We start from the raw sequence: 10,882 nt of genomic DNA on the forward strand, positions 1-10,882 counted from the left end.
CCACTATGGGTCAGATATTCTTATTTACCAGAAGTCTAATCCCTGTATCATTTCAAAAAAAAACTTTAAGCATTTTGATGCACAGGTTTTTCTACATGAACTGTATTGTAAGGAAATGTGGTTGTGTATCTGCAGGCATTAGGATAAGAAATGGGTCTGCTAGTCAGTCACGTGAGAACTCTCTGCTACCGGCTGACTGACAAAGCCATGGCCAACGACTTGGCTGACGACTTCATGGCTTGGCTATTGATATGCAGGACCGGTGTGTTGCCTGGCTATTGATAGGCTACCTGGCTATTGATATGCAGGACCGGTGTGTTGCCTGGCTATTGATATGCTACCTGGCTATTGATATGCTACCTGGAATGGAATGGAATGGAATGGAATGGACTTTATTTGTCATTGCTACAGTACAGGTACCAAACAACGAAATTTAGGAGGGGTGGCTCCCCTGGTGTTAGGAAAGGGAAACATTTTTTTTTTTTAGAAAAAGCATAAAGGTACAAGAATCACAAGAAGGTAAGGAGCTGGTTTACATCAATAAAGGCTATGTACACAATCCACTGTACTATAAAGCACAGATAGTCAACTAGGGTTGTCATATTGCACAAAAGTATTTTTTTCACGTTATTTTAAAGTGTCACAGTTTGCAGGCTTGAAATGTACATGTTTGTGCCTCAGCACTAGCTGCCATACAATCCGTCCGGACTGTCCTGGGCCCAGAACTTAGGCCTTTTCTGTGTTCAGGGCCTTGACGGCCCTGTGGTAGAAGCAGTTCTTCAGTCTGTTTGTCTTAGCGGCCGGGGTCCTGTACCTCCTGTTCGAGGGCAGCCTGACAAAGTGAACGTGCCCAGGGTGGGTCGGGTCCCTGGAGATCTTGGAGGCCCTCCTGAGACAGCGTGTGTTGTACAGCTCCTCCAGAGAGGGGAGGGGGGCGCAGGTGATCTTCTGTGCTGTTCTCACGACTCTCTGTAGCGCGTTTCTCTCCGCTGTTGTGCAGCTGTGGAACCAGTTGCAGATGCCGTAGGTGAGGATGCTCTCCACCTGGCTGTTGATAGGCTACCTGGCTGTTGTTAGGCTACCTGGCTGTTGATAGGCAGGACCAAACACCTGGGGCCTCATTTATAAAGCTTGCGTACGCACACTAAGCTGCGTAAGCAAATTTTCCCGCAATTTTGGGATTTATAAAAACTGTGCGCACCTCTAGGCTACGCACACTGTGATCCATGCGTACGCATAGAAACTGGAGAAATGTCAACTGCGACTCCGCTGGCAGAACGATGAAACAGGAGAAACGCTTTGAAATGGATACAATTTCCACCAACATGGATACAACTGCCTTCAACACCATCCTTCCAGACAGGCTAGTGACCAAACTACTAGACCTGGGACTATCACACTCTATCTGTGCATGGATCAAGGACTTCCTGTCTGACCGCCCCCAGAGGGTGCGGGTGGGCTCCCACACCTCCACAGCCCTCAGACTCAGCACTGGGTCCCCCCAGGGCTGCGTGCTAAGCCCCATCCTCTACAACCTCTACACCTACGACTTCACCCCCGTCCACCCCAGCAACTCCATCGTAAAGTTTGCAAACGACACCACCGTGGTGGGCTGCATCTCGGGGGGGGACGAGGCGGCGTACAGGGATGAGGTGGAGCAGCTGGGCAAGCTGTGCAAGGTTAACAACCTGCTGCTGAACCAGTCAAAGACCCAGGAAATCATCGTGGACTTCAGGAGGAAAAAATCTGAGGTCCAGCCCCTGCTCGTCGATGGAGGGAGCGTGGAGAGAGTCTCAACCCTCCGATTCCTGGGGGTGCACATACAGGATGACCTGTCCTGGAAGACCAACACAGCAGCCATCATCAAGAAGGCACAACAGCGGCTCTACTTCCTGAGAGTCCTCAGGAAAAACCACATCAGACAGGAGCTGCTTGTGACCTTCTACCGCTGCACAATGGAGAGCATCCTCACCTACTGCATCTGCGTGTGGTTCTCCAGCTGCACAGAGGAATGCGCTACAGAGAGTCGTGAGATCGGCCCAGAAGATCACCGGCGCCCCCCTCCCCTCTCTGGAAGAGCTGTACAACACACGCTGCCTCAGGAAGGCCTCCAAGATCTCCAGAGACCCATCCCACCCTGGGAACGAACACTTTGTTCGGATGCCCTCGGACAGGCGGTTCAGGACCATGTTCGCAAGGACAAATAGACTGAAGCTCAGCTTCTACCAGCAAATACCTAGGTTCTAGGCCCTGGACAATCTAGACAATTTGATGGCAGCTACTAGATTGTAATCAAGTGCAATACTGAAACACAACTGTGAACATTTCAAACCTGCAAACTGCGACACTTTAAATGAATGTGCAATAACACTATGTGCAATATGACAACCCTCGGGTACATAACGTTCAGAGATAGGAAATGTTAGAATAGGTATAGCATAGCATAGAGTACAGCACAGTGTTTTATTTGTATAGTATAGTATAGTGGATACAAATATGATGTTGGTTTGCACTGTCTTGTCCTGTCTTGCACCTGTCCTGCACCTGTCCTGCTGTAAACCGTGCTCCATTGTCCCAAACCAAATTCCTAACATGTTTACATGTCATGGCAATAAAGTCTTCTGATTCTGATAGTGTACATAGCCTTTATTTATGTAAACCAGCTCTTTTCCCTTCTTGTTTTTTTGTTTTTTTTCCTAGCACCAGGGGAGCCCCCCCTCCCAAATTGCGTTGTTTGGTACCTGTACTATATCAATGACAATAAAGACCATTTATTCATTCATTCAACATAAATCGAAATATTACCTCACATATTATGCGAGTGCACACAAAGAATATACGTGCACACTGCACATATCTTATTCTCCCTTGTCCTGTACCCATCACAATGTAGCCTACATATATCTTTGTTCGTGTCATATAGATATTCATGCAAATATATTAACTTTTTATATTCATATTCATTGCACATAGCGCGAGGCTGGACAAGTTGAGCACCGTTCCTGATTCACTGTTCCCGAGTGCTCAGTGGGTAACGTCCCGATAAGTCCAATGATTGCAATATCCATACATTGAAGAACATGAACTAGCCCACTGTAGACAATTGACTATCATCCCCAAGCACACCCCATGTATACGGACTACGAACATTTTAAGTGCACAGACACTTTATTACTGAGCTATCTATTATTACTAATTGCACCACCAGTGTATCTTGTCTTACTTAATCTGTAATTAGTAAACAATACTTGGATGTTATGACATGTATTATCATGAATATTAAGGTGAACAGTAGGACGAATCACGTTTAAACTGACTCCGTTGTTGAAGCAGTCTGGAACATAGATATTATATAGACGAGAGAAGAGAGTTTCGGTGCGTACGGAAAGCAAGAACATTTGGATTCTGATTTATAAAAGGCGCACCGCACGCAAGTGGAATTTGCGGGCCACTCTTCCCACACCTGCTTCCCTTTATCCCAATCAACCCTAAATGTTGCGCACGGGAACGAGCGTCTCGCCCCACCCTTTTTAACACCCATGCTTTGCCTATTATTGGTCAGTTAAATGCCCGACAGAAGGCGAAAAAAATTTCACCCACTCAATTTCTGCGCAGTAGTTCCGCTTAACGAACACATAACAATATGAAACTCTCTATAATATCTATGTTCCAGACTGTATCGACAACGTGTTCACCTTATTATTTATGATAATACATTTCATAACATTCAAGTTGTAGGAGTGACGGCAATAACTGGACGATGTAGTCGGTTTGGCCTCGAAAACTTGCCGTCTCCATGCATGTGGAACCACGGGGCGCGGCTGCGCTGGAGGCCAGAAACTTTAGTCCTGCATGCCTGGATGTCTGGGTCCGAAACCTGATCCGCAGCCATATCGGCGTAGTCGATGCCGAGGTGGACAGCCCCGATAGTGGCACGAGAGAGGCAGTCAGCTACAGGGTTGTCCTTCCCCGCCACATGCCGAATGTCTGTAGTGAACTCTGAGATATAAGCCAGATGACGCTGCTGCCTGGCAGACCACGGCTCCGACACCTTAGCCATGGCAAAAATCAAGGGTTTGTGGTCCACAAAAACTGTGAATGGACGAGCCTCCAGCAGGAAACGGAAGTGCCTGACTGCCAAGTACAGAGCGAGGAGCTCTCGGTCAAAGGTGCTGTATTTTTGCTCACTGGAGCGGAGTTGTCGGCTGAAAAATGCCAGGGGTTGCCAAACCCCCTTGACCAGCTGTTCGTAAACGCCTCCAACGGCATAATCTGAGGCATCAGTTGTCAAGGCCACGGAAGCTTCAGGCACGGGGTGAGTCAGCATGGTCGCGCTCGCGAGGGCCTCCTTGGTGTCTGAGAATGCCTTTGACATTTCGTCGGACCATGCAATGATGTGCTTAGGGGTCTTGTCCTTGAGAGCCCTATACAGGGGTCGCATTAGGTGGGCAGCCTGGGGGATGAATCGATGGTAGAAATTCACCATCCCCAGGAACTCCTGTAAAGCTCTAATGCTGGTAGGGCGTGGGAGCTGCAGCACAGCGTCCACCTTTGATGGCAGCGGGACCGCCCCAGCAGTAGTGATGTGGTGGCCGAGGAAATCCATGGCAGGCAGTCCAAACTGGCACTTTGCTGGGTTGATGATTAATCCATGTTCCCGGAGGCGACTGAAGAGGAGACGGAGGTGGGATAGGTGCTCTGCCTTGGACGTGCTAGCTACCAGGATATCGTCTAGGTAGACAAACACAAAAGGGAGGTTGCCCAGCATGGCGTCCATCAACCTCTGAAAGGTCTGGGCAGCATTCTTGAGGCCAAACGGCATCCTCAAAAACTCAAAAAGTCCGAATGGTGTTATAACCGCTGTCTTGGGGACGTCCTGAGGGCTAACTGGCACCTGGTGGTATCCCCGTACCAAATCCACTTTAGAAAAAATAGACGCGCCCGCTAGATGGGCTGAAAAGTCTTGAATGTGTGGAACGGGGTAACGGTCAGGTGTGGTGACATCATTTAGACGCCGGTAGTCGCCGCACGGACGCCAGCCTCCGTTGGACTTGGGAACGAGATGGAGAGGCGAGGCCCAAGGACTGTCAGAACGGCGAATGATGCCAAGTGCCTCCATGGCTGCAAACTCCTCTTTCGCGATGGTGAGCTTGTGTGGGCCGAGGCGACGGGCCCTGGCATGCACTGGTGGGCCTTCCGTGGAGATGTAATGCATGACGCCGTGTTTGGTGGTAGCAGCCGAGAAGGTAGGTGTTGTGATGTCTGAGAACTCCAATAGAAGAGGAGAGAAATCGTCAGCCGGCGAGACAGCACTGGACAGCTTCATTGTGGCTGCGTCACTGCGCTCACATGACAAAGAGCCGAATGTCTCAGCGTTGACGAGTCGGCGGTTCCCCACGTCCACCAGGAGGCTGTTAGCGCAGAGAAAGTCAGCGCCTAAGAGGGGAGTAGACACTTTGGCCAACACAAAACTCCAGGTAAAACGCTGGTCAGCAAAACACAAACCCACAGTGCGCCTGCCGAAGGTAGCGATAGCACTGCCATTGGCAGCCTGAAGGGAGGGTCCTCGTTTCGCTGTTTTAATGTCTATTGCCGATACGGGCAGCACGCTCACCTGGGCACCTGTGTCACACAGAAAACGGCGGCCGGAGAGGGAGTCAGTGACGTACAGCAAGCCTGCAGAATGGCCGGCACCCACAGCTGCTAATGAGTGGCGGCCTGTGCGTTTCCCGACACACTGAAGTTGCATGGTGGTAGGCACTTCTTAGCTTTGTCCCCGAATTTCATATGGTAAAAGCACAACCCCGACGGCCTCACCCGTCGGGCCACAGCAGTAGCGGAGATGGAGAGTGGTTGGAACCCAAACTCATCCATGGTGGCTGTAAAACACTTCTTCCCAGCTGAGAAAAATATATCCGCTTCCTTGGCTATCTGACGAAAGTCTGTTTTGATGGAATTAGCCATTGAAAAACGAACCTGGTCTGGTAACTGTTGCAGAAAAAGCTCTTTAAAAAGAAAACACGGCTGATGGTCACCCAGCAAAGCTAGCATGTGGTCCATCAGTTCAGAGGGTTTTGTGTCACCGAGCCCAGGGAGAGAGAGGAGCTGGCGTGCACGTTCAGATTCAGACAAACAAAACGTATCTATAAGGTGCGCCTTCAAGGTAACATATTTGTGCTGTGCCGGTGGGTTTTCAATAAGACTCACCACTCTCGCTGCCGTTGAATTGGTTAAAGCTGCTACCACGTAGTAGTATTTGGTATGATCCACGGTAATATCCCTGAGGGCGAATTGAGCTTCAGCTTGTGCAAACCATGCGTTGGCATTTTGTTCCCAAAAAACGGGCAGATTGAGTGAAACTGCGTTTGTTGTCATGTTCAAATGATCTCCGAAAACGTTCGAGAGAATGTCAGGGTCACCAATGTAGGAGTGACGGCAATAACTGGACGATGTAGTCGGTTTGCCGGTAGAAAAACAATCATGTGCTTTATTCTCACTCTCTGCATGCGTACTAGGGGTGCAACGGTTCAGTTGGCCCACGGTTCGGTACGGTTCGGTATTTTGGGTCACGGTTTTCGGTACGGTTCGGTTCAGAAACAAATGCTACTATTTATTTACAAACTGTTACTTTACTTTATTTTGCTTATACATAATATGTATTGTAATAATAATTGTATATAAACAAAAAACACTTTCAAATGTCCAAAAATAAATAAACACTTTCGAAAGTAAAAGTGCACTTTAGCCTTGACAGCTGGTAGCCCGTATACAAACAGGAGGAAAACAAATTCACACTACAAAAGTAACACTTTCCACATAGCGTTCCAACATGTCATGTGTTGTATTCCAACGAGTTGCGACATCGTGGATTAATTTGTGTTTTGGTAAGTCTAACATATCTTGTTTAATTGTCAGAATATGGTGGGCTGTGGTGCTTTTGTGGAAGAAAGTGACTGCATGTCTGATCTTACCCAGGAGGCGGGACACCGGGGTTATTGCCACTGCCTTCTTGGCGGCGAGATTTACGACGTGCGCAAAGCAGCCGATCTGTGGCCCCAGTCCACCAGCTTCATGGATCGCATTTACGATATTTGCTGCGTTGTCTGTTGTTACGGGAATTGTTATGTTTGGCCTCTCCAACTTCCACTCAGTCACTGCATTTGTTAGTTCCTCTGCCAGGTGCGCGCTGGTATGGCTTTCGTATAGTGGACGAGTTTGCAGTACTGCACTCTTCATCTCCCAATCCGGTGACATGTAGTGGACCGTGACAGTGAGGTAACTCTCCGTTGCCCGGGAGGTCCAACCCTCCGTAGTCAGTGCAAAGCTCTGTGTTTTTGCCAAATCGTCTTCAATGCCTCTGCGCGTTGTTTGGTAAATACCGGGGATTATTTTGGTGCTGAATGATGTACGGGAGGGGACACTGTAACGGGGCTCGAGAGTTTTTATCAGATTTCGAAAACCCAAATCTCCAACCACCGAAAAGGGCTGCAAATCCTTTGCAATGAACATCTCCACTGCATTGGTTATTTTTTTGTGTTTCTCTGAAGTGGTAGTGTACGTCTGTCCGAACGCATCAGACTGCTGTCTGCTCACTGACGCTACCTGACTGGCTTTCCTGCTCCCAGTCAGTGTTATCGTTGAGTGGTAGCGGCGAATATGCTGGTTCATGTTAGAGGTGCAACCATTTGCATATGGCACACGCTTTAAGCAGAGCTTGCAGACAGTAATATTTCTGTCCACTGTTTTCCCCCCCTTATTGTCGTATTCAACGGGAAAAGCGAAATGACCCCACACCGCAGACTTGTAGGAATCCGGGGCTTCCTCAAACTGTTGCGGCGCTCTCAGAGCTAATTTACGAACGCAGCCAAATCGCAGCATAAACCGAAAACCGTCACGGTTCACTAGTGAATTGAGCCGTGGAACGCAAACCGTACCGTCCGTAAAAAAACCGAGAACCGTTGCACCCCTAATGCGTACTGACAACAACAACATTCATCCATCTTTGTCCCACTTATATCCCGTCATATCACCCGCTAAGCAGCCTGGGTAATTGAGTGAACACAAACATATCAACAGTGCTTTGTACAGGCTGGAACGCCGTGAATTACGAATACTCTGCTCACTAACGAGCGGTCACTACAAAGTATTGTTTAATAATTACAGATTCAATTACATATGATTCCCGATTAAACTGTACAACATATCTCCCTTTGTATTTATTATGTTAAATCATGTTTTTTCTTTTAGATTAGATTCAATCTTATTGTCATTGTACGCATGTACGTACGCAAGTCACAGAATCAATCAATCAGATTCTAACCTCTCCATCATGGGCAAGACCAAAATGTTGTATAAGGACGTCAGGGACAAGATTGTAGACCTGAACAAGGCTGGAATGGGCTACAAGACCATCAGCAAGCAGCTTGTTACTGTTGTGCGATTATTGGAAAATGACAGAAAGACAAAATAACCATCAATCGCCCTCGGTCTGGGACGACGAACATGAAATGCATCTGCGTTTCCTTGTCTTAGTACTTCTCAATGACAATAAGGTTGAATCTAATCTAATCTAAAAGAGAAATGATTTAGTATAATAATAGAGATGCTCCGATCAGGGTTTTTGGTGCCGATCACCGATCACTGGAATCAGTGATCTGCCGATCCGATATCACCGATCACAGCGTCGAAAATGGCAATTGAAGCATTCTATTTATTGTGTAGCATTATTTATGTTTTTAATTATTCTTAACACCATTGACATTGTATATTAAGTATTCAAATGAAATTAGGAGATGAGAAAGTATCATGAATTGACAACCATCTGTTTTATTGAATTCACAACCACCTGTAGCTTACTTCAGGAAAAACAAATAAAATGTGAAAATAAAAATCATAATAAATAAAATGTACACTGTCACATCAAATGTGCAACATTCCACTCGAATGAGAGGAACTAGGGGCTCTTAGAGAACTTGGAGCTTATACTGTAGCTTTCCTGAGGAACAATAAACATACCCAAACTAAACTGCAACATAAACAGGCTATAGCCAAATATAAAATACTGTTTCAAGTCAGTCAGTTTCAAGTCATATTTAGGAGGAGATAAGACAGCAAGTCAGCAATAATCAATAAAACAAAAAAACAAAACATTGCACCTAAGGAGATTTCAGACTCAAACCTTACTTCTGATTAAGCAGCATCACTGGCAGATTAGCCTTGAGAAATACAAGCATCTCAGCGTCTACACTACGCTCGTGAAGTCGCGCTGGAACTCTGACCAGCACTCGTGGAACGCCTCTCGTCCAATCAAAGCACTCGGTCCCTTTATGACGTCGAGCCCAGTGTGCGCTTCGGCGCTCTCGGAGCGAATCGACGAACGCAGTAAATGCCGTATGATATTTGTGGTATTGAAAGACCTTGCGTGCGTTCCTCCGCGAGGAATTTCTTTTGAGCAGACATTACAAACTGCATATTTGTTGTCTCTTTCCGACACTGTGTAATATTATATATTAATATATCCTCGATCGCCTCCAGCAGGAGGTTGGCATCACCGACACCGCTTTGTCGTGGTTCAAGTCTTACCTCAGCAATAGAACCCACGCCGTCCACATAGCAGACAGCTCCTCCAGACAAGCCAACCTCACCTGTGGGGTCCCTCAGGGCTCCATCCTCGGTCCCATCTTGTTCTCCCTCTACATGCTCCCCCTCTGTCTAATCCCTCAACGCTACAAGATCTCATTCCACTGCTATGCGGACGACACCCAGCTCTACTTATCAATCAACACTGACGACCCTGCCGATCTGAAGCGCCTGATGGACTGCCTCCGCGATGTGAAGGAGTGGATGGCCCAGAGCTTCCTACAGCTGAATGAGAGAAAGGGGGAAATCCTCCTCATCGGCAACACCACCGCCATCACTCAGCTCAGAACCAACATGGGAAGCCTGTCCACCCTTGTTAGACCACATATCAAGAACCTCGGTGTCATCTTTGACTCCGAGCTCAACCTTGACCGACAAGTGAGCTCCGTCGTGAAGGCATGTTTCTACCAACTACGCATCATAGCCAAGATTAAGTCCTTCCTCACCCCCAGCGACCTGAGGAGGGTCGTCCTCATGCTAATCTCATCTAGGCTCGACTACTGCAACTCACTCTATGCTGGACTTCCTGATAAGACCATCTACCGCCTGCAGCTAGTCCAAAATGCCGCTGTCAGGCTGGTGTCAGGCACCAAAATGAGGGACCACATCTCCCCTGTCCTCATCTCCCTTCACTGGCTCCCAGTGAAGAAGAGAGTGAAGTTCAAAATCTGCACCTTTGTCTTTAACAGTCTCGCCCCACCCTACATCAAGGACCTCCTGGACCAGTCTACCTCCTCAAGGCCCAGACCCAGGCTCAGGTCCGACGCCCAACTCAGCCTGAGGGTCCCACGTACTGTCACGACCCAACAGCAATGTGCGACTTGTGCGTACATTGATAGTCAATGGGCTCGTTCCCACACAGAGCCGAGGCCGGACACAGGTAGATTAGCTCAGGGTTAGCTGACAGCACTCAGGTAGATGTAAAGGGGAAATGGCTTACCTGGCTCCGATGTATCGTGGCGTGGTCCGCGGGGATCCTGAACAGCCCGCACGTTCGTTCAGTGGGGTGTTCCTTCCCATTCAGTATTGACATATAACATAACAAACAAAACCGGACACGACACAACACGACCTCGGGGGTAATCCAATATTCCACACGGTAATAGTCTTGATAATAATTGTCCAAGCCAGGGGTTCTCTTCTAGATAAGGCGTCTCAATCAGTATTTCTCTTCTCCACTCTCTCCAGGTAGCTAATAGGGCTGCAACAACGAATCGATGAAATCGATAAAAATCGATAATGA

The sequence above is a fragment of the Nansenia antarctica genome (genome assembly GCF_963989245.1).
Source record: "Nansenia antarctica genome assembly, chromosome: 7".
NCBI lineage: Eukaryota > Metazoa > Chordata > Actinopteri > Argentiniformes > Microstomatidae > Nansenia > Nansenia antarctica.